The following is a 25341-nucleotide window of genomic DNA, read 5'->3' on the forward strand; positions in this document are numbered from 1 at the left end:
AGGTGATGGAGAGCCTTGAAGCCTAGAGTGAGGAGTTTTTGTTTGGAGCGGAGGTTGATAGGCAACCACTGGAGTTGTTTAAGAAGGGGAGTGACATGCCCAGATCGTTTCTGCAGGAAGATGAGCCAGGCAGCGGAGTGAAGAATAGACCGGAGCGGGGCGAGAGAGGAGGAAGGGAGGTCAGAGAGAAGGCTGACACAGTAGTCTAGCCGGGACTACTACACTGTATCTACACTTACACAAGGAAAATGCCTGGCACATAGTAGGTGCTCAACAAATACCATTTAAAAGAAAAAAAAAAAGAAGGGCAGGAGATCTGGGCGATCCAGTACAATTCTACCACTTGCCTGTTTTGTGATCTTGGGAAGCTCACCTAACTATTCTGTGCCTCAGCTTCCTCATCTGCAAAATGGGGATTAAATACCTGTTCCTGTTAGAGTGTGAACCCCAGTATGGGACAAGGACTGTATCTGATTGTACTGTGTCTACTCCAGTGTTTAGTATAGTGCTTTGCATATAGTAAACACTTAACAAAATCACAACGGTTATTATTAACATGATAATTATAAATACAGGAGACCTGGGACCAGTAGAACCATGAGCCAGTAGAACACGGGCTACTACGTGTTAAATCCTGGATCATCTTCCTGCTCCCATTACTTGTAGGTAATTTATGCCTGACTGTTTCCCTGATCACTTCATAAGCTCCTAGAGGACAGGGAACTGCGTTTTGCTTCTGTAGTATTCACCAAATGCTTAGTTCAGGGCTAATGTGTGTACTCAATAAATACCACTGAACATGCATGATCCATTAAAACGTGACTCAGATCTCCTGATCATCAGGAGGAAAACAAATTGGGAGGGGAGAAAATGGAGAATGGAAGAGGCAGGAAGGAGGAGAGGGAGGGATTGGTTACCCATTCCACTTTGCATCACACAGAAACACATAACCATTAGTATTAAGATTCTCAATCAGCAATCTCCTTATTGATCCACTCTCTTCTCCCACTATGCCACTGTTCTCATGATTCACTCCTCTCAAATGAACTACTCACGGTGCCTCATTCTCCTCTCGCCTGCCACTAACCTCTTGCCCAAACACTTCCCCCTGCCTGGAACTCCCTTCTGCTTCAAGAAGCAGCGTGGTCTAGTGCCAAAAGCATGGGCCTGGAGGTCAGAGGACCTGGTTTCTAATCCTGGCTCCATGACTTGTCTGCTGTGTGACCTCGGGCAAGTCGCTTCACTTCTCTGGGCCTCAGTTCTCTCATCTGTAAAATGGGGGTTAAGACTGTGAGCCCCATGTGGGAAAGGACTGTGTCCAAACAGATTTTCTTGTATTCACCCTAGCATTTAATACAGTGCCTGGCACATAATAAATGCTTAAGAAATACCACAGTGGAAAACATGGACTCTGGCTTCAAGAGTTTATAATCTAGTAGGGGAGATAGACCTTAAAATAATTTACAGATAGGGAGAAGACAGAAAAGGGAATATGTACATGAGATAGTGCTTGAGTAAGAGGGTGTTACTTAAAGAAGTAGCATGGTCTAGTGGACAGAGCATGGGCATAGTAGTCAAGAATCTGGGTTCTAATCCAGATCCATCACTTGTCGGCTGTGTGACCTTGGGCAAATCACAGGGAACTTCTTGCACCTCAGTTTCCTCATCTGCCAAATGGGGATTAAGACTATGAACCCCATGTGGGACAATGACTATGTGCAACCTGATTATCTTGTATCTACCCCAGTGTTTAGTACAGTTCTGGGACTTAGAAGAGCTTAACAAATACCAGCAGTAAAACAAAACAAAACAAAAAAACCTATTGAACTCCTCCAGGTGCTTTAATACAATATTCGGCACACAGTAAGTGATGTAAAAACTACCGATGGGCTTCCTGACATTGTCTTCCTGGCTTTAGATCTGTCGGGAACCAAGTCATAGATCTCACATTTTAACCTCAAAGGGGAGGGCAGAGTGGTGATATCGCTGCTAAAGTCAACTTAACCTTACTCCTCTTCTCTTGAACTTGGTTGGGTTAAGCTCTACCCAGGTGAGCAACCTACATTTAGGTCTCTAGGCTTTCGGAGAAACTGTTTATTTTTTAATGAAGTTGCACCCACGTTCTTTGAGGGTGAAACTTGTGGACACTTAGGAAACAGAGCCTTTCCATTTCTATACAGCACCTAAAAATGTTGGGCTGAAAAAATACATATCTTTCATAGATTAATAATAATTATTATGGTATTTGTTAAACCCTTACTATGTGCCAGGCACTGTACTAAGGCACCGTGCTGTAAGATTCTGCATAATAGTGCCACAATGATCCCAGTTAGTGTTAGGGCCCATGAATCTCATTTCTCAGTCTATACACTGTACCAGTTATGAGTCAGCTACTATATAATGATTGTTTAATCTCTTCATAATCCTTCTTAATTTACAGGTAGGGAGAAGAAAATCGGGTTGGACACAGTTGGGGACAGATTATTATTTAGAAATGCTAAACTCTGCTCTAGAGTCACAAATGACAAATGACTAAACCTTTGATTCGAGGTAACAATTGAGAGAAATTAATGGGGTGCTGTTTCATTACAGGGCCAGCTTTCTCTTTCCCTTTGACAAACAGTACTTGTGATTTCTCTTAAGCCCTCTGGTCTCATTCTTGTTCCTATACAATATTCCCATGGGAATGAAAAGCTTAAATTTGCTTGGTCCTGTGGGAAAATATTTGCATACATCTTTTTGGGGGTTGCCCAGTCCACTGAAAACCCTCAAACCCTTGGTCTGCAGGGACCAAGGAAAATGTTTGCTGAGAAATTTCAGATGGGGGTGTTCACATTGCCCCACACCTGTGAGACAAGGAGAGGTCAGGATTATTATTGCCATTTTATGTAGACTAGTAATCTGAAGCCCAGAGAGGTTGAACAACTTGCCCAAAATCTCACAGCGGGTCAATGGCAGAAGTGGGACTAGAACCCAGTCCGTTGCTTTCTCCACTAGGCCATACCATCTACTTACCATGACCTCACAAGCCAGATATGGTTCATGAATTTTCTTCGATCTAATGTTTGGTGGGTTGCCTGTCACACGATTCCAAGGCCATTGACTAATGATGGTATTCTCTTGGCCAGACATCAGCTGGCAATGTCCATAGGGAGAATTGTATCACCTATCCAATTAGTCCTTGGCTGGCTAGTAAGACGCAGATCATACCGAAGTGCACGACGCCATTGCCAAAAGCCAGGTAGAAGCGCAGAAAATCAAGCGTCTCTTTTCTATCTTGCCTCACCCATCTATCACTCACTCCAGAAATCTCTCTTCAGATTATTCTCGAACCCTAACCCTGCCCAGAGAGGCCATTTCCAAGAACACCAATCTAATGCATAAACAGATTGGCTGTGCATGTGTCCTTTGTCTTTAGATGATTACATTACGGAAGGATTAAACAATCATTATACAGTAGCTGAGTCATAACTTGTAGACTTAGAAATAAGATTCATGGGCACTAACACTAATTGGGATAATTGCGGCACTATTACGCAAAATCTTATTATAGTGGTTTTTATAAATTAAGGATCTGTGGACTTTTTCACGATTAGGATGAAAACTGTTTAATCAGAACCTGTGACCATTTACTGTCCTGAAAGACCACTTCCCTCTGTTCAAGTTCCTCTATCCATCAACCTCTGGCAGACCCTGCGTCCTGTATCAGGCCTTAGAGGTGTGGGATGGAGACCTGCCGACCGGAACATTGCCTGGCCCTAGGAGGCGGGTTGGACGATAGAGGTTCAGGTCATGCAGGTGTGGGGAAGGTCAGTTGGCTCGGCCTTTCTATAAAGTGCCACTGATGGAGATCATCTTGAAGGTTTAAGTTTCATTAACATTTCATTATCATTATCAATGGTATTTACTGAGCGCTTAGTGTGCACAGAACACTGTATTAAGCTCTTGGGAGAGTACAATACAACTGAGTTGGTAGATACATTCCCTGCTTATGCCAAACCAATGTGGAACCTCAAATGGGATTAAGCTTTATTAATATTTTGTAGAGCAAAGTACACCAAACCTTCATGGAACTAATCAAACAGCTGCTGCCCACCTACGAGGCACCTTGGTTAAGTATTGGACTTGGCCCATCCTGAAGCTGCCCTTCTCCTTCAATAATAATAATAAGAAGAAGAATAAGAAGGATAAGAAGAATGAAAAGAATGATAATAATTGTGCTATTTGTAAAGTAACTATTATATGCCAAGCACTGTGCTAGCATGGGTTAAACACAAGATAATCAGATCAGACACAGTCTCAGTCCCATATAGGACTCACATTCTGAGGGGGAGGGAGAACAGCTGTTGAACCCCCGTTGTACATATGAGAAAATTGAGGCAGATAAATTAAATGATTCGCCCAAGGTCACACGGGAGGAACGAGGCAGATTCAGGATTAGATCTGAGTCTCCTGGCTTCTGGGCCCATGTTTTTTCCACTAGGTCACATTGCTTCAAAAAGGCCACCTCCGTGCTCCTTCTTTCCCACCCCCATCCACTCCCTCTAACTTTGGCCAGACCAGCACCACTCTGTTCTGAAGGAAAACAGCTGGGTTGGGGATCTCCTTGCACACGGGAGACCCCCCTCCATCCCCATTCTGAACCACACTCTGTCTGCAAGCATTCCTATGCTCATGGCTCTCTGCTAGACTTTTCTCAGCCCGCTCGCATAGTCCTGACCTGCTGCCCTCAGCCTTCCATCACTCATTACTCCTTACCTCATGGTGCCATTAGATAGTAGATTTCCTCCTGCTGCCAAGTGCATCAAGGCTCATTTGTCAAAAATTTCCTACTGAGTCAGACTTTCGCACAGTATAAAAAAAAAAAAGAACCTTCCATCACATACAGCTCCACTGCAGTCTGAGGATTATGCATTTTTTATGGTACCTGTTAAATGCTTACTATGTGTCAAACACTAAGTGAGCCCACTGAACCTGTGGTATTTATGATAGTCTGATTTGAAGGTGGAACTATCAATCAATCAGTTATATTTATTGATCACTTACTATATGCAGAGCACCACTGAGCACTTGGAAGAGTACAATATAACAGAATTGGTAGACACGTTCCCTGCCCACAAAGAGCTTACTATCTAGAGGAATATATATTCCTATTTGTCCAGATGAATGCACATGTGCTTTATTATTACTATTATCGTTATGGTAGCGGTTATGCAGTTACAATGTGTCAAACACTGTTCTAAACACCCGGTTAGATGAAATAATAGTAATTGTGGAATTTGTTACACACTTACTATGAACCAAGCATTGACCTAAGCACTAGGGTAGATACAAGCAAATCAAGTTAAGTTCCTGTCACACATGGGGCTTACAGTCTTAATCCTCAGGTTATAGATGAACTGAGGAACAGAGAAGTTAAGTGACATGCCCAAGGTCACACAGCAGAGAAGTGGCAGAGCCGGAATTAGAACCCAAGTCCTTCTGACTGACTCCCAGGCCCATGCTCTATCCACTAGGCCATACTACTTCTCAAGCTAATCAGGTTGGACACAGTCCCTGTCCCACTTGGGGCTTTACGGTCTATATTTTATTTTTAGAGTCTAGCCAATCCATATGGAACTTCAACTTTATAGCCCAAATACACACACTTTTGCATTTATGTAGCCAAAGGAACACTCAACAGACTCTTTACCCTGCTACCCCCCAAACCAGGACAATAAATTAAGAATAAAACGATGCCACCTAATGCCATTAAGTCCTGCCCATATTACAGACTTTGCTATTTAAGCAGTCCTCTTGTAGACTGTAAGCTCCTTCTGGGCAGGGAACATGTCTACTAACTCTAATATTATACTCTCCCAAGCATTTAATACAGTGCTCTGCACACCGTAAGCCTTCAAAAAATGTGATTGATTGATTGATGGCGGCCTAGCCAAAATGATGTTGACTGATATCAATCCATGATAGGCCTAAGGGAGATTTTCTTTTTATTTCATGGTATTTGTCAAGGGCCTACCATGGGCCAGGCACTGTTTTAATTGCTGAAAAAGATAGAAAGTAATCAGGTTGAACACAGTCCATGTCCACAGGGACTCAGTCTTAATCCCCATTTTACAGATAAATCAGGTTGAACACAGTCCATGTCCCACAGGGATTCACAGTTTTTATCCCCATTTTACAGATAAAGTAACTGAGGCACAGAGAAGTGAAGTGACTTGCCCCAAGATCAAACAACAGACAACACTGAACCAAGTCTTTTGAGCATCTGAGGGTCATGACATTAGGGCCACAGGTCTATAGAAGCTTTTTTTCTGCATGATTTCAACTTCAACAGCTTCAACAGCATCTCCAGGCAGCCACATACTTGAAATCAACAGGCAAAACAAGAGTGGTAAATGAGGAGGTCTTGGAATGTGGTCCATCTACCAGCTCTGAAACAATACTTCCCATATTGTTAGCAGGGTGGGACAGGGAAAGATGCTGCGTGTTGGCAAGATATTACCGGGCAGCTGGGCGATGAGCTGAAGTGGAGGAACTGAACACATGGAGGTCAGAAGAAATGTTTCAAAGACCCTGAGAAGCCTAACCCAGTCGGATGCCTGGCATCTGCAGTGGGACGACAATATTATAGGCAGATCATGACATAGTGGATAGAGCAGAGGCCCGGGAGTCAGAAAGTCATGGGTTCTAAACCCAGGTCTGCCATTTGTCTGCTGTGTGATCTTGGGTAAGTCATTTCACTTCTCTGGGCCTCAGTTACCTTACCTCTAAATTGGGGATTGAGACTGTGAGCCCCACGTGGGACAGGGATTGTGTCCAACTCGATTTGCTTGCACCCAGCCCAACGCTTAGTACAGGGCCTGGCACATAGTAAGTGCTTAACAAATACCATTATTATTATCATTATTATTATCAGTCTGCTTGGTGGTGGCAGACAGAACTGACTTTACACTTTGGCAGTAGACATGTAAAGCAGCTTGGGATAACCTGCGGGCAGGGAATGTCTCTGCTTGTTATATTTTACTCTCTCAAGCGTTTAGTACAGTGATCTGCACACAGTGACTGACTGACACTGAAAATAATAACCACTAGTAATAACAATATATATAACAACAATAACAATAACTACTGACACTGGTTGACTGACTGACACTGAAAATAATAAATGCAACAGAACAGCCAAGGACCCATCTCTGTGGGGACACAGAAATGAAACCATTTTTGATGGCATATGAGCCTTTTTAGATCATTTACAGTCATAGAAAAATATCTCAATGGCAACATCTTTAATCATGCAGGAAGTAATGTACATTGGCTGATGTCTGCTTTAAAGAATCAGGGAAGTTTTGATCCACTGCTTTTATCCTCTACTTGGAAGAGAAGATGGGGTCAGTGGACTAGAGGAACAAGACAGATATCAATCAATTGATCAGTAGTATTTATTGAACACTTACTCTGTGCAGAGCACTATACTAAGCAGTTGGGAGAATATAACGTTCACTGTCCACAAGGAGTTTACAGCCTAGAAGAGGAGCTTATAGTCTAGATAAGTAATATGCCCTAGTAAGTAGAGCACAGGTCTGAGAATAGGAAGGTAATGAGGTCTAATCCTGGCTCCGCTTCTTGTTTGCTATGTGACATTGGCCAAGTCACTTAACTTCTCTGTGCCTCAGTTTCCTCATCTGGAAAATGGGGATTAAGACTGTGAGCACCACGTGGGACATAAACTGTGTCCTATGTGATTAGCTCATAACTATTGCCACAAAAATACACACTGTCAACTCTATGGTGTTTCCCGTGACAATGTATGGATCCAAAAGTTGGACAGTGGAAAAACAGGATAGAAAGAGCATCGATTCTTTTGAAATGTGGTGTTGGAGAAGACTTTTGCGAATACCATGGACTGGCCAAAAAACAAATGGATTTTGGAGCAAATTAAACCAAAGTGGCCTATTTGCTAAATATTAGCTAATATTAGCATATTTTGGACACACAATCAGGAGGATTAATTCTCTGGAAAAGACATTAATGCTAGGAAAAGTCCAAGGAAAACGTGGAAGAGGAAGACCAGCAGCTAGATGGCTAGAGACCATAACAATGATAATGGAAGAATCATTAGAAAGGCTGTGGAATATGCCAGAGGACAGGACGTTCTGTGGAAAGTATATCCATGGATTCGCCATGAATCGGAAACGACTCAATGACCCCTAATAATGCTAAAATGCTAGCGTTTAGTACAGTGCCTGGCACGTAGTAAGTGTTTAACAAATACCATAAAAAAGGAAGATCTTACAGCCTAGAGGTAACAGGGTACAGTCATTCCTGCTTCAACTGAATAGTGGTGTTTTTGAAACTCCTATGTTATGGAAAAACACACTGGGACAGCTATTGTGTCAAAGGAAAACAGGGGTTAGGAGGAAGATGATTACAAAACAATTGAAAGGAGACATGGAAGGAGGTTAGCAGCTGCCTGGCTTCTGTCACATTGGATGATATAAGAAAGTTTATGGAAAACAAACAAGCTTTCATGACACAATAGGGATGTTAGTAGTTCAAGGGCAGCTAATTGTGACTATTTAAGGTGCACTGTCGCCATTTGTTTACCATAATCAGTGGACCTAAAGTACCTTCAATTAATTCCCCACACAATCCATTGCTAATGAAGTAATATTACAGTACAGTTGTTCCCCTACAGACGGAGGCACGCTGCAATCATGTTATGCCAATGCAAAGCTGCATTAAGACTCTGGGTCCCCCTCTTCTTCATTGCACTTTACCCACATCACCTGGTAGAAAGGGAAATTATAGCAGCAATGACCACATGAGTTGACATGAAAATAATCTTCTGAGGAAGATGGGTATTCCTCTTCCCTAAAGGTCTGTAAAGGAGAGCAAGATTTCCACCTGTTCAGAATGTCTAGGAAGGAAGAGAGTCTGAAGCAAGACAAAAGATCTCTCCGGTCCCTTTAATTATTTGAACAAGATTCTTCCTATTGCCCCAGTGACTGTCATAGTGAAAACACACTTCTCAAGTTTGGAAGTGGCATTGGACCAGAATTTTCCACCGGAATGGTGAGGGTTAGCTACTCCCACTGTTCACTATTGGCACGTGGTGGAACCGAGGCGGAAACTCGGACGGGATTCACTGTTCTGGCTGAAAATTACAGCGGCCCAGGGCCGTGACCCAGACAGTGTTTTTCTGCTGTAGATTCAGCTGATGTCAGGTGGCTAAGGAAGCACATTCGCCTTTTCATTGCCTTGGAAAGAGGGATGAGAGGTGAAGAAGAGTATTACCAAAGATGCCAAAAATGGCCTTTTGTCCCCTCGCAGCCACCTGGCACACGACAGGAGGAATGTCTGTCTATAACCCTCACGCTGGGCTTTTTTTGCCAGCTCTTCCCCCACCAGCTAATGTGCTAACCCCCGGCAAACCTTTGTTCAGACTGAACAAAACCACATATTGGCCGTGTCTCTTTAGGGCCTGGGCAGTTCTGTTAAGGATTCTTTCTAATGGAAAAATCTGTTTTTCACTAGGGTCCACGTAAAGCCGATTAACTAACTACCTACCGAACTAACATTAGGACCAACCCAGAATTCAAAGGGCCTGTCGGGAGCAGTGGACAAAGTAAATGTCACTGGAGCGCCGTACTTCTAGCCCCATCGGGGCATTTACCGCAGGGGGTCCAGATGCCAGCTAGACGACTGACGGGTAGAAGGCATGTTGGGCCTTTTCATCCCTCTCAAAGCCATCCTTCTTCGCTGCTGTCACTCCTCAAAAGGTAAATCTGTGTACGCTCAATTATTTATCCATCTATTTCAGCCTGGTATATTGGTGTTACTTCCTGACATGTCCTGGTTATATTATTTTTGCTTGTCTCTCCCATTAGAGTGTAGGTTCCTTGAATGGTAAAAATAATAATGATAATTTATGGTATTTGTTCAACGCTTACTCTGTGCCAGGCACTGTACTAAGCGCTGGGGTGGATACAAGCAAATTGGGTTGGACACAGTCCCTGTCCCACATGGGACTCACAGTCTCAATCCCCATTTTACAGATGAGGTAACTGAGGCGTCTGTTACAGAGAAGTAAAGTGATTTGCCCAAGGTCACAGAGCAGACAAGAGGCAGATCTGGGATTAGAAGCCATGACCTTCTGACTCCCAGGCCCATTCACTACGCCATGCTGTAATAATAGTAGTGATATTAGTAATAATATTAGTAATAATAGTACCAGCAATAATAGTAGTAATGGCGTGGCTCAGTGGAAAGAGCCCAGGGTTGGGAGTCAGAGGTCATGGGTTCTAATCCTGACTCTTCTGCTTGTCAGCTGTGTGACCTTGGGCAAGTCACTTCACTTCTCTGTGCCTCAGTGACCTCATCTGTAAAATGGGGAAAAAGATTGTGAGCCCTACGTGGGACAACCTGATGACCTTGTATTTCCCCCAGAGCTTAGAACAGTGCTTGGCACATAGTAAGCGCTTAACAAATACTAACATTATTATTAGTAGTAATAATAGTAGTAGCAGTAGAAGCAGCAGCAGCAGCAGCATGGAATAGTGGATAGAAGGGGCTTGGGAGTCAAAAGGTCATGGGTTCTAATCCCAGATCTGCCTCTTGCCTGCTGTGTGACCTTGGGCAAGCGACTTTACCTCTCTTTGCCTCAGTTACCTCATCTGTAAAATGGGAATTGTGACTGTGAGCTCAATATGGGACAGGAACTGTATCCAACCCAATTTGACTGTATCCACCCCAGCACTTAGTTCAGTGCCTGGCACATAGTAAGCGCTGGACAAATACAGTGTGGCTCAGTGGAAAGAGCACAGGTTTAGGAGTCAGAGGTCATGGGTTCTAATCCCGGCTCAGCTAACTGTCAGCAGTGTGACTTTGGGCAAGTCACTTAACTTCTCGGTGCCTCAGTTACCTCATCTGGGAAATGGGGATTAAGACTGTGAGCCTCACGTGGGACAACCAGATTACCCGGTATCTACCGCAGTGCTTAGAACAGTGCTCAGCACATAGTAAGCACTTAACAAATACCAAAATCATTATTATTATACAATTATTATTATTATTAGTGGTAGCACTAGTGATGAGAGTAGTAATAGTCATAATAGTACTTATTGAACTCCCACTGGCTGTGATGCACCATACTAAGTGTTTGGGGAAATTCAAAATAAACTTGAGATACTTTCCCTGGCAACAAGAGCTTACATTCTAACAGGGGAAAAGGTTTATAAATAGAGTAATCAAAGGCAGAAATTTAAATGTATAGTTGCCTAGCCTGAATCTGAAAATTGTTCAGGATGGGTTTGTATAAGTGCTAGAGATTGCTAGTGGGTTTATATGATTCAGGTTGCTGTGGACTAATCAGGGAAGGCTTGAAATAGCGGGTGGGACTTTAGGAGGGCATTAAATTTACAGAGTTCTGTGGTTTGATGGATTTTTTTAAGGGAGGGAGTTTCTTGTTGGGAGACAGTGTGATTTGAGGGCTGAGAGGTATGTCTTGCTTCACTTTTATTGTCAAAAGCTCAGCCCAGAGCATTTTTTTAATGTTATTTGTTAAGTGCTTACTATGTGCCAAGCACTGCACTAAACACAGGTGTAGTTACAAGCTAATCAGATTAGTCACAGTCCATGCCCCACATTCTTAATCCCTATTTTGTAGACGAGGGAACTGAAGCACAGGGAAATTAAACAACTTGCCTAAGGTCATACAGCACATAGGAGGGGGAGAAGGGATTAGAACCCAGGTCCTTCTGACTCTATCCAGTAGGTCATGCTACCTCCCACCCAGTAGATGATCGGTAATCACATGGATTAGTTGACTTTTGCTTTAGGAAGCACTGAGGAAGAGTAACCTCTCAGAACCTCTGCGTTACTTCAAACAAATGGATTCCAGGGGATTCACAAAGCAAAGACTGGATCCAAATCCCCTTTAGTTTATTGAAAATCAAGTTGTTATAAAATTTGAGTTTTTTTGTTGTTGTAAATGACACTGACTATATTTCAGATGAAGTCTTGCCCGTTGAAATCTGACTGGGACTCTGGTTAGGGTGCTAAGAGGAATACATTGACCTGTTTGATCCACCTGGGGAAGATTTCACATTCTTTCTTGTGCCTTCAGTAAACTCTTGATAAGAAGACCGTGGTGCTGTGGATTACTTGGAAAAGCTTTCTTTCAAATTACTGAATCAAATCACATTATTTCTCTTGCAGACTAAATCAACACATTGTGCCAGAAAATGCTAAAAACCCCAGTGATTTGAAACTGCATTCAGCAGTTTACTGAATTGGGCTAGCCCAAGCCGGACTTGTAGTCATGTTTTTGATTAGCTGGGCCTTTTGATTATCCTTGCATTTTCAGTTACCCAAGTTAGATGCGCCAGACATTTTTATGGTATTTGTTAAGTACTTTCTATGTGTCAACTGCTGTTCTAAGCACTGGGGTAGATACAAGTTAATTAGGTTGGACTCAGTCCCTGTTCCACAAGGGGCTCACAGTCTAAATTGGAGGAAGAAAAGGAGAACTGAGGCACAGAGAAATCAAGTGAATTACCCAAGGTCACATAGTACACATTTAACTGTGGAATTTGTTAAGCGCTTATTATGTTCCAGGTACTGTTCTAAGCACTGGGGCAGATATAAGATAATCAGGATGAAACAGTCCCTGTCCCACATGAGGCTCATAGTCTTAATACCCATTTTATGGATGAAGGAACTGAGAAGTTAAGCGATTGCCCAAGGTCACACAGCAAGAATTTGGCAGAGCTGGGATTAGAACCCAGGTCATTCTGATGCCCAGGCCTGTCTTTTTCCACTAGGCCATGCTGTTTCCCTTGTCAGACATTTTAAGCTGGATAACCAAGAATTTATTAAACTCGTCTCCCTTTCAAAATATCCTCATGATTTTTTTTTCTTTAATCTATTTTCTATAATCTATTTCCCTCAGACTTGGGGGTCCAAACTTTATCACTTCAATTCCTGTCTTTTATTTTGCAGTGGGAGGAGGGGAGACAAGAGCTGTAAAATACACACTTCGTTGTTGATGGTCTAACAAGATCATTCAATTGTCTAAAGTGCCCTGTGAAACACAACACTTAAGAAGGATATAGGTATTAATGATCCCCTGCATTAGAGAGAAAATAAAAAAAACACTCTGTGTGGAGAGGCCATTTTGCCGCTGACAACAGAAGCCTTGTTTAATCAGCAAATGTAGTCAAGTACTGTGTCCTGGTCTCTATGGCAATAATGAGCAATTCTAACAGCTCTTTATATTCTGAGGTCTTATAACTTTATTTAAAAAAAAATCACCCGTTACTCAAAATTCCATTACTGCTGCCATCTCGAGTTCATTTAAAATACCCAAGGGGCTATTTTCTATTATTTGCCATTTACTTTGTGACAACTAGATGAAATGGCCATTGCAGTGAAACACTTCTTCAGAGGAAGAGGAGAGATCTCAGAGTGGAGGTGGCTGTGCCTCACCAGTCAAATCCTTGAGTTGGATACGATTATGAGTTGCATAGGATTAACGTCGGGGCAGTGACTCCCTGGTACAGGTGTTTGCTGTTTGAGTGCTTGTGTAATTCAGAGCAAAGGACATCCTGGGAAATGGAAGGATGGATGGAGGGGCAGCGATAAGATGGAAATCATCCTTGTCTTTCACTGCCTCGATATTCGAGAGCTTTGACCCCTCCTAGACTGGCTGTGCAGTCTCTCCAATACCTTTCAATATCCCATTGTCTTCTTTTAGGTCTGTAGAAGTCACATTTTGAATCTCCCCGATTCAGCGCCACTTTTCACTTTTGCGGAGTCACTTAAAGTGTCCACCTCTAAAATAACACAGGCCACCTGTCTATTAAGTTAATTACATCTCTTTCGAATCCTGTGCCTAACACTCAATCAATCAGTCATATTTATCGAGTGCTGACTGTGTGCAAGGCACTGTACTAAGAAATTGGGAGTGCACAGTATAACAAAGTTGGTAGAAATGTTCCCTATCCACAATGAGCTTATGGTCTAGCCTGCTTACAGATATAGCCTACCTATCTCAGGATTATGGATAATGCCTAATGCCCTATAATTAGGTGCTGTATCTTTTCATGGTGTCACTTAGATTCTGCATCATGGAGAAAAGGCAGAACATATCTACTCCCCTGTGGAAGTATTCATGTACCTGAGGAATCACCTTCTGGAAAGTCAGGGAAGTCTTTTTGGATGGAAAAATGGGTCATAACTTGTTTAGTGGGTAATCAGAGCAAGGAAAATGCATCCATCCATGAAACTACTGGTCTAGTTTAGTGTTTTCAAAAGTGAGTTACAAACAAAGGATGGCATGAGCATGTTTATGGGTCACATAGTTTGGGCTAGGCTTGGATTTAAATCAACTCGAATATCTTCCCTCTGGTGAATGGCCTGTGGCGGAAGAGAGTTAACCAACTTTGAGCAAACACTAAAATATTCTCTGGTTTCAGGATATTAAGATTTATCTAGAATATACCTACTGAGAAGTTTGAGCATATTTCAAAGAAAATACGTTTTCAACAATACCCACAATGTGTTGTCCATGGAGCAGCTTCCTTCTCTCTATGAATTAAATGGAGCCATTATTCAGTACAGATGACATTAGGACAAGGAATTCAGAAGGAAGTAGCTTAATCAATCTTATTTACTGTGAGTGCTTATTGTGTGCAGAGCATTGTACTAATTGCTTGGGACAGGGCAATACAACAGGGTTAGTAGACAAGCTCCCTGACCACAATGGGCTTACAATCCAGATGGAGAGAAAGACATTAAAATAAATTATAAATATGCCCATAAGTGCTGTGGGGCTGAGGGCAGGGTGAATGAAGGGTGGAAATCCAAGTGGTCAGTGCTTAGAACAGTGCTTGGCACATAGTAAACGCTTAAAAAATACCATAAAAAAGTGCAAGGCCTATGCAGAAGGGAGAGGGAGTAGAGGAAATGAGGTCTTAGTCAGGGAAGGCCTCTTGGAGGAGACGTGATTTTAAGAAGGCTTTGAAAATGGTGGTCTGTCATATATGAAGTGGGAGGGATTTCCAATCAGTCAGTCAATCGATGGTATTTATTGAGCACTTGCCACGTGCAGAGCACTCTACTAACCACTTGGGAGAGTACAGTACAATAGAGTTGGTAGGCAAGTTCTCAGCTTACCATGAGTTTACAGTCTAGAGTGGGATAGGCAGACTGTGAGCCCGTTGTTGGGTAGGGATTGTCTCTATCTGTTGCTGAATTGTACTTTCCAAGCGCTTAGTACAGTGCTCTGCACACAGTAAGTGCTCAATAAATACAACTGAATTAATATAAATTCATAAATTACATATATATATATATATAGTGGGGGGCTGAGGGTGGGTTGAATATCAAGTGTTCAAAGGGTACAGTCCAAGTGCAGGCCAGACTGGGGAAGGAGGTCAGGGAGGGGTCTGCAGCAAGACAGATGAAAACTAAGCTCAGTGAATAGGCTAGCATTAGAGAAGCCAAGTGAATGAGCTGGGTTGGAGTAGAGATGTTTGATAGCCTCTGTGTTCCAAGCACTGTACTAAGCACTGGGATAGACAAAGTACAATCAGATCAAAAGGTAGTGAACCAGACTGGAACTAAAATTTCAAGATACATTACTGGGCTGGAAAATCTAAGCATTTACCTTTTTGACAAAGGCATCAATACCTTGGGTTCATCAAACTTTCATGTAGTTACACATGCTCATAAAGTATCTTGAGATCATATTTCAAACTCCATCTGAAAATCCTCTTTAGTTTCAGATGGAAACACTGCTTTATTATGGTGTTAAGCAGTGTCTCTTTGATACTGAACTGCCACGTTTCACCAAGAAGATGTTTTCCCTTTAGTTGTGAAATTACTGCCGTGCCTGAGGAGCAGTGTGGCCCAATGGATACAGCAAAGGGCTGAGAGTCAGAAGACCTGGGTTCTAATCCTGCTCAACTATTTGCTATGTGACCTTGGACGAGGCTTTGAACTTCTCTGTGCCTCAGTTTCAGGAATTGCTGCCCTGTACTCTCCCAAGTGCTTAGTATACTGCCGTCCACAGTGAGCACTCAGTGAATGTCACTAATTTATTCCTTGTGTGAAAAATGGAGATTAAATACCTGTTTTCCCTTCTACTTGACTAAAAGCCTCTTATAGAGCAGGGACTGTGTCCGATCTGATTATCACGTATCTATCCTAGTGCTGGGCACATAGCAAGCACTTAACAAATATCACAGTTATTATTAAACCTTATAATATTTAAAACTACTTCCTGATAAAAGGTCTTAACTTTACAAGCTGGGGATTTTTCTGCTTAGAGGGCTGGGGTAGAGGGAGGGGAGGAAGAAACAAGAGTAACATCAAAGTGCTAATCTGGTGTGGTATGATAGGTAATGGTTAGGGGGTCCTGTGTTTGTTTATCCATGCCTGAGGTCAGATGCTGTGTCCTTTAGTTCTGCTGAATTCTTCTGAGTGCAGATGGTGGGTATACAGAAGGTGCTCAGAATAGCTGCCTGCCTGCAAACAGCCTCTTAAACGATCCTGATTTCGGGGGGAGGCAGTTGTTGCACTGTGATGCTGATACCTGATGAATTGTTATTATTTTGTTGTGTTAGAGGCTGGGTTAGACTGCCAACAAGAAATCAAAATACACAAATGATTGCAAGGTTTGGGATTAGGTCTTGAACACACTTTTCCCATTTCTATGTAGCCTCCTTTCAAGTCCCTTCTCATTTAAATTTTCAAACATTTTAAGTGAGTGGAACCTTTATTTTCTGTTGTTAATGATTCTGGTATTTGTTAAGCGCTTACTATATGCCAGGCACTGTACTAAACTCTGGGGTAGATGCAATCAAACTGGGTTGGACACAGTCCTGTCCCACGTGGGGTTCACAGTCTCAGTCCCCATTTTACAGATGAGGTAACTGAGGCACAGAGAAGTAAAGTGACTTGCGCAAGGTCACACAGCAGACCCATGGCAGAGGCGGCATTAGAATCCATGACCTTCTGACTCCCAGGCCCGTGTTCTTACTATTCACCCTACTGGGCCATGATTTATGAACCCACTGATTCCTGGTTACTGGGTTGACAGTGAAAATGGTTGTGACTGTGGACTCTGAGCTCTAGTTTTTTTGCTTTTGTTGTTGTTGTTTTTTAATGGTATTTGTTAAGTCCTTACTGTGTGATAGACACTGTACTAAGTGTTGGGGTAGATACAATATAATCAAGGTGAATTTGGTTCATGTCCCATAAGGGGCTCATAGCCTTATGAGGTAAATGGGGCACAGGGAAGTGAAGTGACTTGCCCAAGGTCACATAGAAGGCAAATGATGAAGCCAGGATTAGAACCCAGTGCCTCTGACTTCCAGGCCCTTGCTCTTTCTAGTAGGCCCTGCTGGTTCTCAGGTCTGTCAGTTTCTTATGTGAATAGATCATGTGAATCTATTCTTTCGGATTACACTCCCCCAAGCATTTAGTATAGTGCTCTAAACAAAGTAGGCACTCCATAAATACAATCGATCGATTGATTTACTGAACCAGGAGGAGCCCAAAATTCTACTGATCCAGCCATATCATGTTGCCCTTTTGACATTCCAGTAGAAGAAGTAAATTTTACCTCTAATATGAAATGGGTTAATCATGACAGCATATCTTACCTTCAGGGCTAACTTGTGTAGCATCCTTAACGTTATCCTCCATGAACGGGGATCGGTTGATTAGCTGCAAGAGGAAAGAGCTCATTTTAACAGATGATAAAATTGGAAGAAAGTAGACCATTTCTTATGCAACCAATATTTTGTTTTCTGGGGATGACAACGGTCCTATTCAAAGCCTCTATCGCCACCCAAAGACTGTTAATGTGGCCTACATAGCAAGCCAAGCAAGACATTAAAATACTTCATGACTAAAGACCCTTGGAATCTACAAGTTGGGTACCAATATCCCATTAGAAGCCAGGAACATTATTTTTGGCAATAATGGAGAAAGGAAATTTAGAAGAAATCGACAGTAAGAGTCAGAAAATAATCAGTGGTATTTATTTTGTATGCAGAACACTATTCTAAGTGCTTGAGAAAGTACAAAACAGGAGAGTTGGAAGACATGATCCTTACCCACAAGAAGCTTACCATCTGCAGGGGCAGACAGATGTTAAAATGGAGGGTATTATTGTTAAGTGCCATCAGGTTGTTTCCGAATCATAGTGACTCTGTGGATATACTTTCTCCAAAACGTACTGTCCTCTGCCATAATCCTCAACCTTTCTAATGGTTCTTCCGTTATTGTTGTTATGGTCTCTATCCATCTAGCAGCTGGTCTGCCTCTTCCACGTTTTCCCTGGACTTTTCCTAGCATTAGCGTCTTCTCCAGAGAATTAGTCCTCCTGATTTTGTGTCCAAAATATGCTAATCTAAGTCATTTGGCCTTCCAAAGACCACTTTGGTTTAATTTGCTCATATTTACATAAGTATTGTGGGGCTGCGGGGGAGTATTACAGTTCTTAAGAGGTACACAAAGTTCAGAGTCAGACCTGGACCTCCCTCCCCTTTCATAGCTGTTAGTCCTTCACTCTCCCCACCTTCAAAACCTCCTCCAAGAGGCCTTACTTGACTAAACCTTCATTTTCCCTACCCCCACTTTCCTCTGCATTAACTCAGAATTTGTCTGTCTACCCATTTAAGCACTCTAATACTTACTCACCACAGACCCACATGTGTCAGCACATATCCTGATTATCATCTACCCCAGTGCTTAGTACAACTCTTAGCACACAGTAAGCACTCAACAAATACCACAGTGAAGATTATTTTTTATAATTATTAAGGGAAAATAATGCACCACCTACCCAGGCCTGCCCTTGCTTCCCACTCCCAGAGCAGAGACTCCTCTGAGAATCTGGTGTGCTCTAATAATATTAATAATATTTTTAGACTTGCTATGTGTCAAGCAGTGTATTAATCACGGGGGTAGATACAAGATAATCATGTCCCAAATGGGGCTCATAGTCTAAGTAGGAAGGAGAACAGGTATTGAATCCCCATTTTAAAGATAAGGAAATTGAGGCACCTAGAAGTTAAGTGACTTTTCCGTGGTCTTCATTAAGCATTTACTAAACACTGTGCTAAGCACTGGATTTTTTTTTTTCATTTAACTTGTGATCATCGATTGTAAATTCCATGATCATGTCACAGACTTCTATTATACTCTCTCAAGCACCTAGTGCAGGACTCAGGACACAGTGGCATTCAATGAATGCAATGTATAGATTGTGAAACTACAGAATCACAACCTGCTGGTGATTTTGCGGATGAATTCCTCCATCGATTTTTCTGGATGAAGCACGTTTCCACGTATGGGTGGATCACTGGCAGAATATGAGGTCCTGAGATCAAAGTTTCTCATGCCCCATTTGTCATTCATTCACTCAGCCACAGTGGGGGCTGACCGTTGTGGAGGATGGAACTGAAGGTGCAGCTGACTTTGGTGGAAAGGAGTTCCAATCTAGAAGACACCTGATTTTAACCACCATTGCTAACAACAGAAGCTGCCTCCTCGAGTCTGTTGTAAATGAATACTAAATTAGGTTCTAAATGGTATCTAAATGACTCTAAATAGGAGATGCAGCCTGACCCTTTGGAAAGAGTACAGGGCGGGGAGTCTTGGACCCTGGGTTCGAATTCCAGCTCTGCTGTTTGCCTGCTGTGTGACCTTGGGAGAGCCGCTTTACTTCTCTGCCCTACAGTTTTCTCATCTGTAAAATGGGGATTAAATATCTGTTCTCCTTCGCCTTAGACTGTGAATCCCACGTGGGACAGCGTCTGTATCTCAACTGCCTGTCTTTTATCTACCCCAGTGCTCCAGACAGAGCTTGGTAAAGAGTAAGTGCTTAACAAATACCACAAATGGGTTTTCATGTATGACCTTCAAGTGAGCTGTCATGACTCTGTCATCTCTGACGTGCACCCTGTTAATTTTTACATTTCAGTAGTGTTGCCTGGACTGGTTTCATAACCAGGGAACCAATGTAACACCAGGATGAGGGGAATGAGAAATGGGAGGATGAGGAAGAGTAGCGCTCTCCAAAGAGCCATCAGGAGCAAGGGGAGTGAGGGGCAGCTCACTCTGTTCAACATGGTCAGCTCTGTGACTTTAGGCAAGTCACTTAACTTCTCTGTGAAACCTCTCTGTGCCTCAGTTACTTCATCTAAAAAATGGGGATTAAGACTGTGAGCCCCACATGGGATAACCTGAGGAACTTGTATCTACCCCAACGTTTAGACAGGGACTGTATCTCAACTGCCTGTCTTATATCTACCCCAGTGCTCCGGACAGTGCTTGGCACATAGTAAGCACTTAACAAATACCTTCATTATTATTATTATGGTCTCTCTGCAACGAGTGAGGAGCCCACTAAATCCCAAGGAGTTGGTTATTAAAAGTGTTGTAATACCCAGTTGATTGCGTTAACAAGTACATTCTTCAAAGTTTACCCCTGCCCTGACCCCCCAAATCCCAAGAAAGGAGCTTTAAGAAAAGCTGCTTGATTAAGTATTTGAGGCTATTATATGCCCTTAAGTAGGTGAAATAACACACTACTTTAATTAAAACAGAAGATGATTATGATCTTGGAAATCTGAAACTGGGAAAACAGTTCTTTATGTGTAAATGTGATAAAGCAGTTTAGGGCTTTAGAAGCTCCTTAATCTGTCAGATAACTCTGACTCAAAATACCCAGGGGTTTGGAGACACTAAAAGGGTCTAGAAGAAGTTTTTTTTTCAAAAGCAAGTCCCCATTACCCATTTTTTGTATCCAGATTCAGACCTTCTAAAGGATAAAAACTTCTGGAGAAGAGGCTTATTTTCTGGCACTGAAATGGATGCTGTTTTCTAACTCTAGGGAGGGCAGGGACAAAAAGCACCAACCATGTAAATTCTATGAATTAAGGTCAAGAGATAATAAGCACTGTACTAAGCGATGGGGTAGTTATAAGACAATCAAGTCGGACACTGTCTCCCTAGGCTGTAAATTCACTATAGGCAGGAGATGTTGCTGCTGTTCTGTTTTGTTTTGTTGTCTGTCTCCCGCGTTTAGACTGTGAGACCGTTGTTGGAGAGGGATTGTTTCTATCTGTTGCCAAACTGTACATTCCAAGCATTTAGTACAGTGCTCTGCACTTAGTAAGTGCTCAATAAATATGATTGAATAAATGAATGTTGTACTGTACTCTCCCAAGCCCTTAATACAGTGCTCGGTACTTGCCTCTATTTGTTGCTGAAATGTACTTTCAAGCTCTTAGTACAGTGCTCTGCACACAGAAAGTGCTCAATAAATATGGCTGAATGAATGAATAGTAAGCATTCAATAAATACCACTGATTGATTGTTCCACATGAGGCTCACATTCTAAAGTGGAGGGAGAATTAATCAATAATATTTATTGAGTGCTTCTGGTGTGCACAGCACTGTATTAAGTGCTTGGGAGAGGCCGATGCAACAGTGAGATGCAGCGTGGCTTAGTGGAGAGAGCCCGGGCTTGGGAGTCAGAGGTCATGGGTTCTAATCCCGGCTCTGCCACTTGTCAGCTGTGTGATTTTGGGCAAGTCACTTAACTTCTCTGTGTCTCAGTTACCTCATCTGCAAAATGGGGATTAGGACTGTAAACCCCACGTGGGACAACCTGATAACCTTGTATCTCCCCCAGTGTTTAGAACAGTGCTTGGCACATAGTAAGAGCTTAACAATCTCCCCCGATTAGACTGTTCTCCCCCGATTAGACTGTAAGCCCGTCAAACGGCAGGGACTGTCTCTATCTGTTGCCGACTTGTTCATCCCAAGCGCTTAGTACAGTGCTCTGCACATAGTAAGCGCTCAATAAATACTATTGAATGAACAAATACCATCATTATTATTATTAACAGAGTTGATAGGGAGAACAGGTATTTAGACCATTTAGCAGATGAGGAAACCGAGACACATAGAAGTTAAGTGACTTGTCCAAGGTCACACAGAAGGCAAGTGTCCGAGAAAGGAAGCCCAGTTCTTCCGACTCCCAGCCCATCTTCTTCTCTCTTGAGCTCCTGCTCCATCTCACATAATCCCCAAACCCCAAATGAAGGTAACATCACTATGATTCAGCCATTTCAAAACATTTCTGGAAGACCCCCTTGGTGCATGGTGCTGGCCAGCAAAGTTGAGGCAGAAGTGAGAGGAAAGTGGACACTGAGTGAACCCCAACCCCTCTTGAAATGAATATTGATCTGCCTTTGGATTGGTATCCCTCTTTTTTATCTTAGGGCAAGAATGAAAACTGGATTAATTATAAGCATGAATAAAATGGAAAGCAATAATCAGTGTTCATGTCTTTCAATTTCCAGGTCTTTATACAGCAAAGCCTCTTGCTTTTATAGAATTATTGAGCAAGATGGCTCATTACAGCAAATTTCTCGGTTGAGGGAAGATAGTATCCACAAGGCATATCTTAAATAGCAGAAATCATGTTATTCCCCTAAACCAATTCAAGAAGGAGTTACTCTGCCTCAAAATTTAGCAGTGGTGAATTCTGCCTTCAGGGTGTGGGACTATGGGTCTGGGTCACGCCTGAAACTCCCCATCCCTGGCAGCTCACCCCTGTTTCCTCCATTCCACCCAGATCATGCCAGTCCCCCACCTTGCAGATTGCTCCAGCCCACCCGCCCTCCAGATCACCCCAGCCCCCTGCCCTACTGTGTTACAGTAGAACTATATGAAGTACATTATCAACTGTTCCCTTTTATCTTCCTGGCTTCTCCTCTGGCTAAACCTCACTTGAACTCTTCATTCCACCAAAACACATCAATCAATCAGTTGCCTGCTTTGTGGCCTTGGGCAAGCCTCATAATTCCTCTGTGCCTCAGTTTCCTCATCTGCAAAATGGGAATTTAATGCCTGTTCGCCTTCCAACTTAGACTGTGAGCACCATGTGAAACAGGGGACTCTGTCCAATCTGATTGCTTCCTATCTACCTCGGCGGTTAGAATGGTGCTAATTACATAGTAAGTAACCAGTAATACCGCATGCTTACCCTGGGCTTAGGAGTGTACTGAGTGCTTAGGAGAATACAACTGAATTAGTAGCAATACTCCTGCACTCAAGGACCATACAAACTAGCGAGGTTTATTTCAGTCTCTCGACAGACTATCCTGCTTCCAACCATTGCTCAAGCCACACAGGCCCTTAGAACGTCCTCCCCTCCCACCCCAATTTTGCTGAATCGTGTCCATCCCTCCTGCAAAGCCCTTCTTAGAGCCTCCTTCTCCATGAAGCAATCCCACCCCATCTCCCTATCATCTTGGTCATACCCTCTTCTCAGTCAACTCAGTCAGCACTTTAAAGTAATCACTATAAAAGTACTCACTTTATATATTTATCTGTTTTTGTTTTAATATCTGCTGATGTTCATTACAACTAATCAGTTCTCATGGGATACACTGTGATCTCCTCTATTAGGGTGTAAACACTGTGAGGGCAGGGATTGTGTTTTTTACCCCTACTGTACTCTTTCAAATGACTAGTCCAGTACTCTGAACTCAATGAGTCCCTTAGTATAGGGCTCAGTAGACACCCAATAAATAATGTGGATAGCCATCATGCTGATATTAAACGGGGACCAAGAAAAAGTCGGAGATTCTATAGCAACCAGCATCCAGAAAGCTCTCTATAAAACCAAAGATCATCATCAAAGCGACCTAGTGAATAGACCAAGGGCCTGGGAGTCACATGGACCTGGGTTCTAATTCCTGCTCCACTTCTGGTCTGCTATGTGACCTGGGGCAAGTCATTTCACTTCTCTGTGCCTCAGTCACCTCAAGAGATAACAATAGCAGTAATGGTATTTCAAGTGCACCTGTTGTGTGTAACACACTGTACTAAGTAACTGGGAAGCAAAGGTTGTTATGTTCCCTAACCACAAGGAGTTTACATTCTAAGGGGGGAGAATAGATATACCAGATATTTGCAATTACGTGGATTAGGAGTAGACAAGAACACCACCACATAGAGAGAAGATTGACTCTGCCGATGAAAAAACAGAATAAGTAATTGCTGTATAACTGAATATACATGTATCTATAAGTGTAAGCTCATTATGGGAAGGGGTCATGTCTATCAACTCTGTTGCATTGTACTCTCCCAGGTGCTTAATACAGTGATCTGCACATTGTAAGCACTCAATAACTAGCACTAATTAATTGGTAGTTATAAACACACAAATGTGAGGGGTGGTTGTAGGGTTGATACAACATGGGGCTCTGGAAATTAATTGGGAAAATCTTTCTAGATGAGATGGGATTTTAGGAGGCCTTTGAAGGTGGGAAGGGATGAGATCTGTTGGATTTAGAATGGAAGGGAGTTTAGACCACAGAGAATTGCTTGAGTAGGGAGTTGGAGGATGGGGAGTTCAGAGCAGGGTACAGTTAAAAGGTGTAGAACAATGGGAGGAGTGAAGAGTGTGAGTTGGGGATTAACAGGTGAAGAATGCCGAAATGTACAATGGAGAAAATGGTGGAGAGTCTTGAAACCAGTAGTATGGAGTTTATGCTCACTGTTTTGGAGAATGAAGGGAAACCATTAGAGACATTTGATGTGAGACCCATTAGGAGGCTAATAGTGTAGTCTAAGGATATTATGTGCTCAGCCTCACAGCACGTAGGTACATGTCAATAATTTATATATTTATATTATTGTCTGTCTCATCCTTTAGACTGTAAGCTCAATGTGGGCAGAGAACCAGTCTACCAACTCTGAATATTGTACTCTCCAAAGTGTTTAGTATAGCCCTCTGCACACAGTAAGCACTCAATAAATACCACTGATTGATTGATTGATTTTGATGAGTGCTTGAACCAGGATGGTTGCAGTTATTTGGATGGGGAGCAAGGAGAGGGACCAGAAAATGTTTCTGAGGAAGAACTGTCAGCATTTAATAGATGGTTGAAGAGAGCTGACAAACAATGAGTCAAGAATGACACCAAGGTTGGAGGCTTCTGGGACAGGAAAGATGAGAGGCTATTGACAGATATGGGAAAGTTGGAAAGAGGGGGGTTTAGTAGGGAAAATGAGATGTTCACTTTTGGATATGCTGAGTTTGAGGTGCTGATGAGCTAAGTAAAAATGTGCTGGAGGCAAGAGTAAATTCCTCAAAAGAGTAAATGGAGGGGAAGCAGTATGGCATAGGCCTGGGAGTCAGAAGGTCATAAGTTCTAATCCTGGCTCCACCACTTAAGTGCTGTGTGACCTTGGGCAAGTCACTTCACTTCTCTGTGCCTCAGTCACCTCATCTGTAAAATGGGGATTGAG

General features: G+C 42.6%; 1 protein-coding gene across 5 annotated transcripts in view; it reads right to left on the minus strand.

Moving 5' to 3' along the window:
- The window catches only part of PRLR (prolactin receptor), a 172167-nt gene that overhangs the window by 16253 nt on the left and 130573 nt on the right, over positions 1 to 25341 (minus strand). For 2 of the 5 annotated variants that reach the window (XM_029060808.2, XM_029060811.2), the window contains exons 2-3: positions 17667 to 17730; positions 14555 to 14586 (exon numbers count right to left, since the gene is read on the minus strand). The gene's annotated coding sequence lies outside the window, so the exon portion shown is untranslated. Of the gene's footprint in view, positions 1 to 14554; positions 14587 to 16437; positions 16591 to 17666; positions 17731 to 25341 lie in introns of those variants that run through there. The other 3 variants (XM_029060805.2, XM_029060806.2, XM_039911497.1) reach the window with 2 other exon arrangements.

This window comes from Ornithorhynchus anatinus, chromosome 3 (genome assembly GCF_004115215.2).
Source record: "Ornithorhynchus anatinus isolate Pmale09 chromosome 3, mOrnAna1.pri.v4, whole genome shotgun sequence".
Lineage (NCBI taxonomy): Eukaryota > Metazoa > Chordata > Mammalia > Monotremata > Ornithorhynchidae > Ornithorhynchus > Ornithorhynchus anatinus.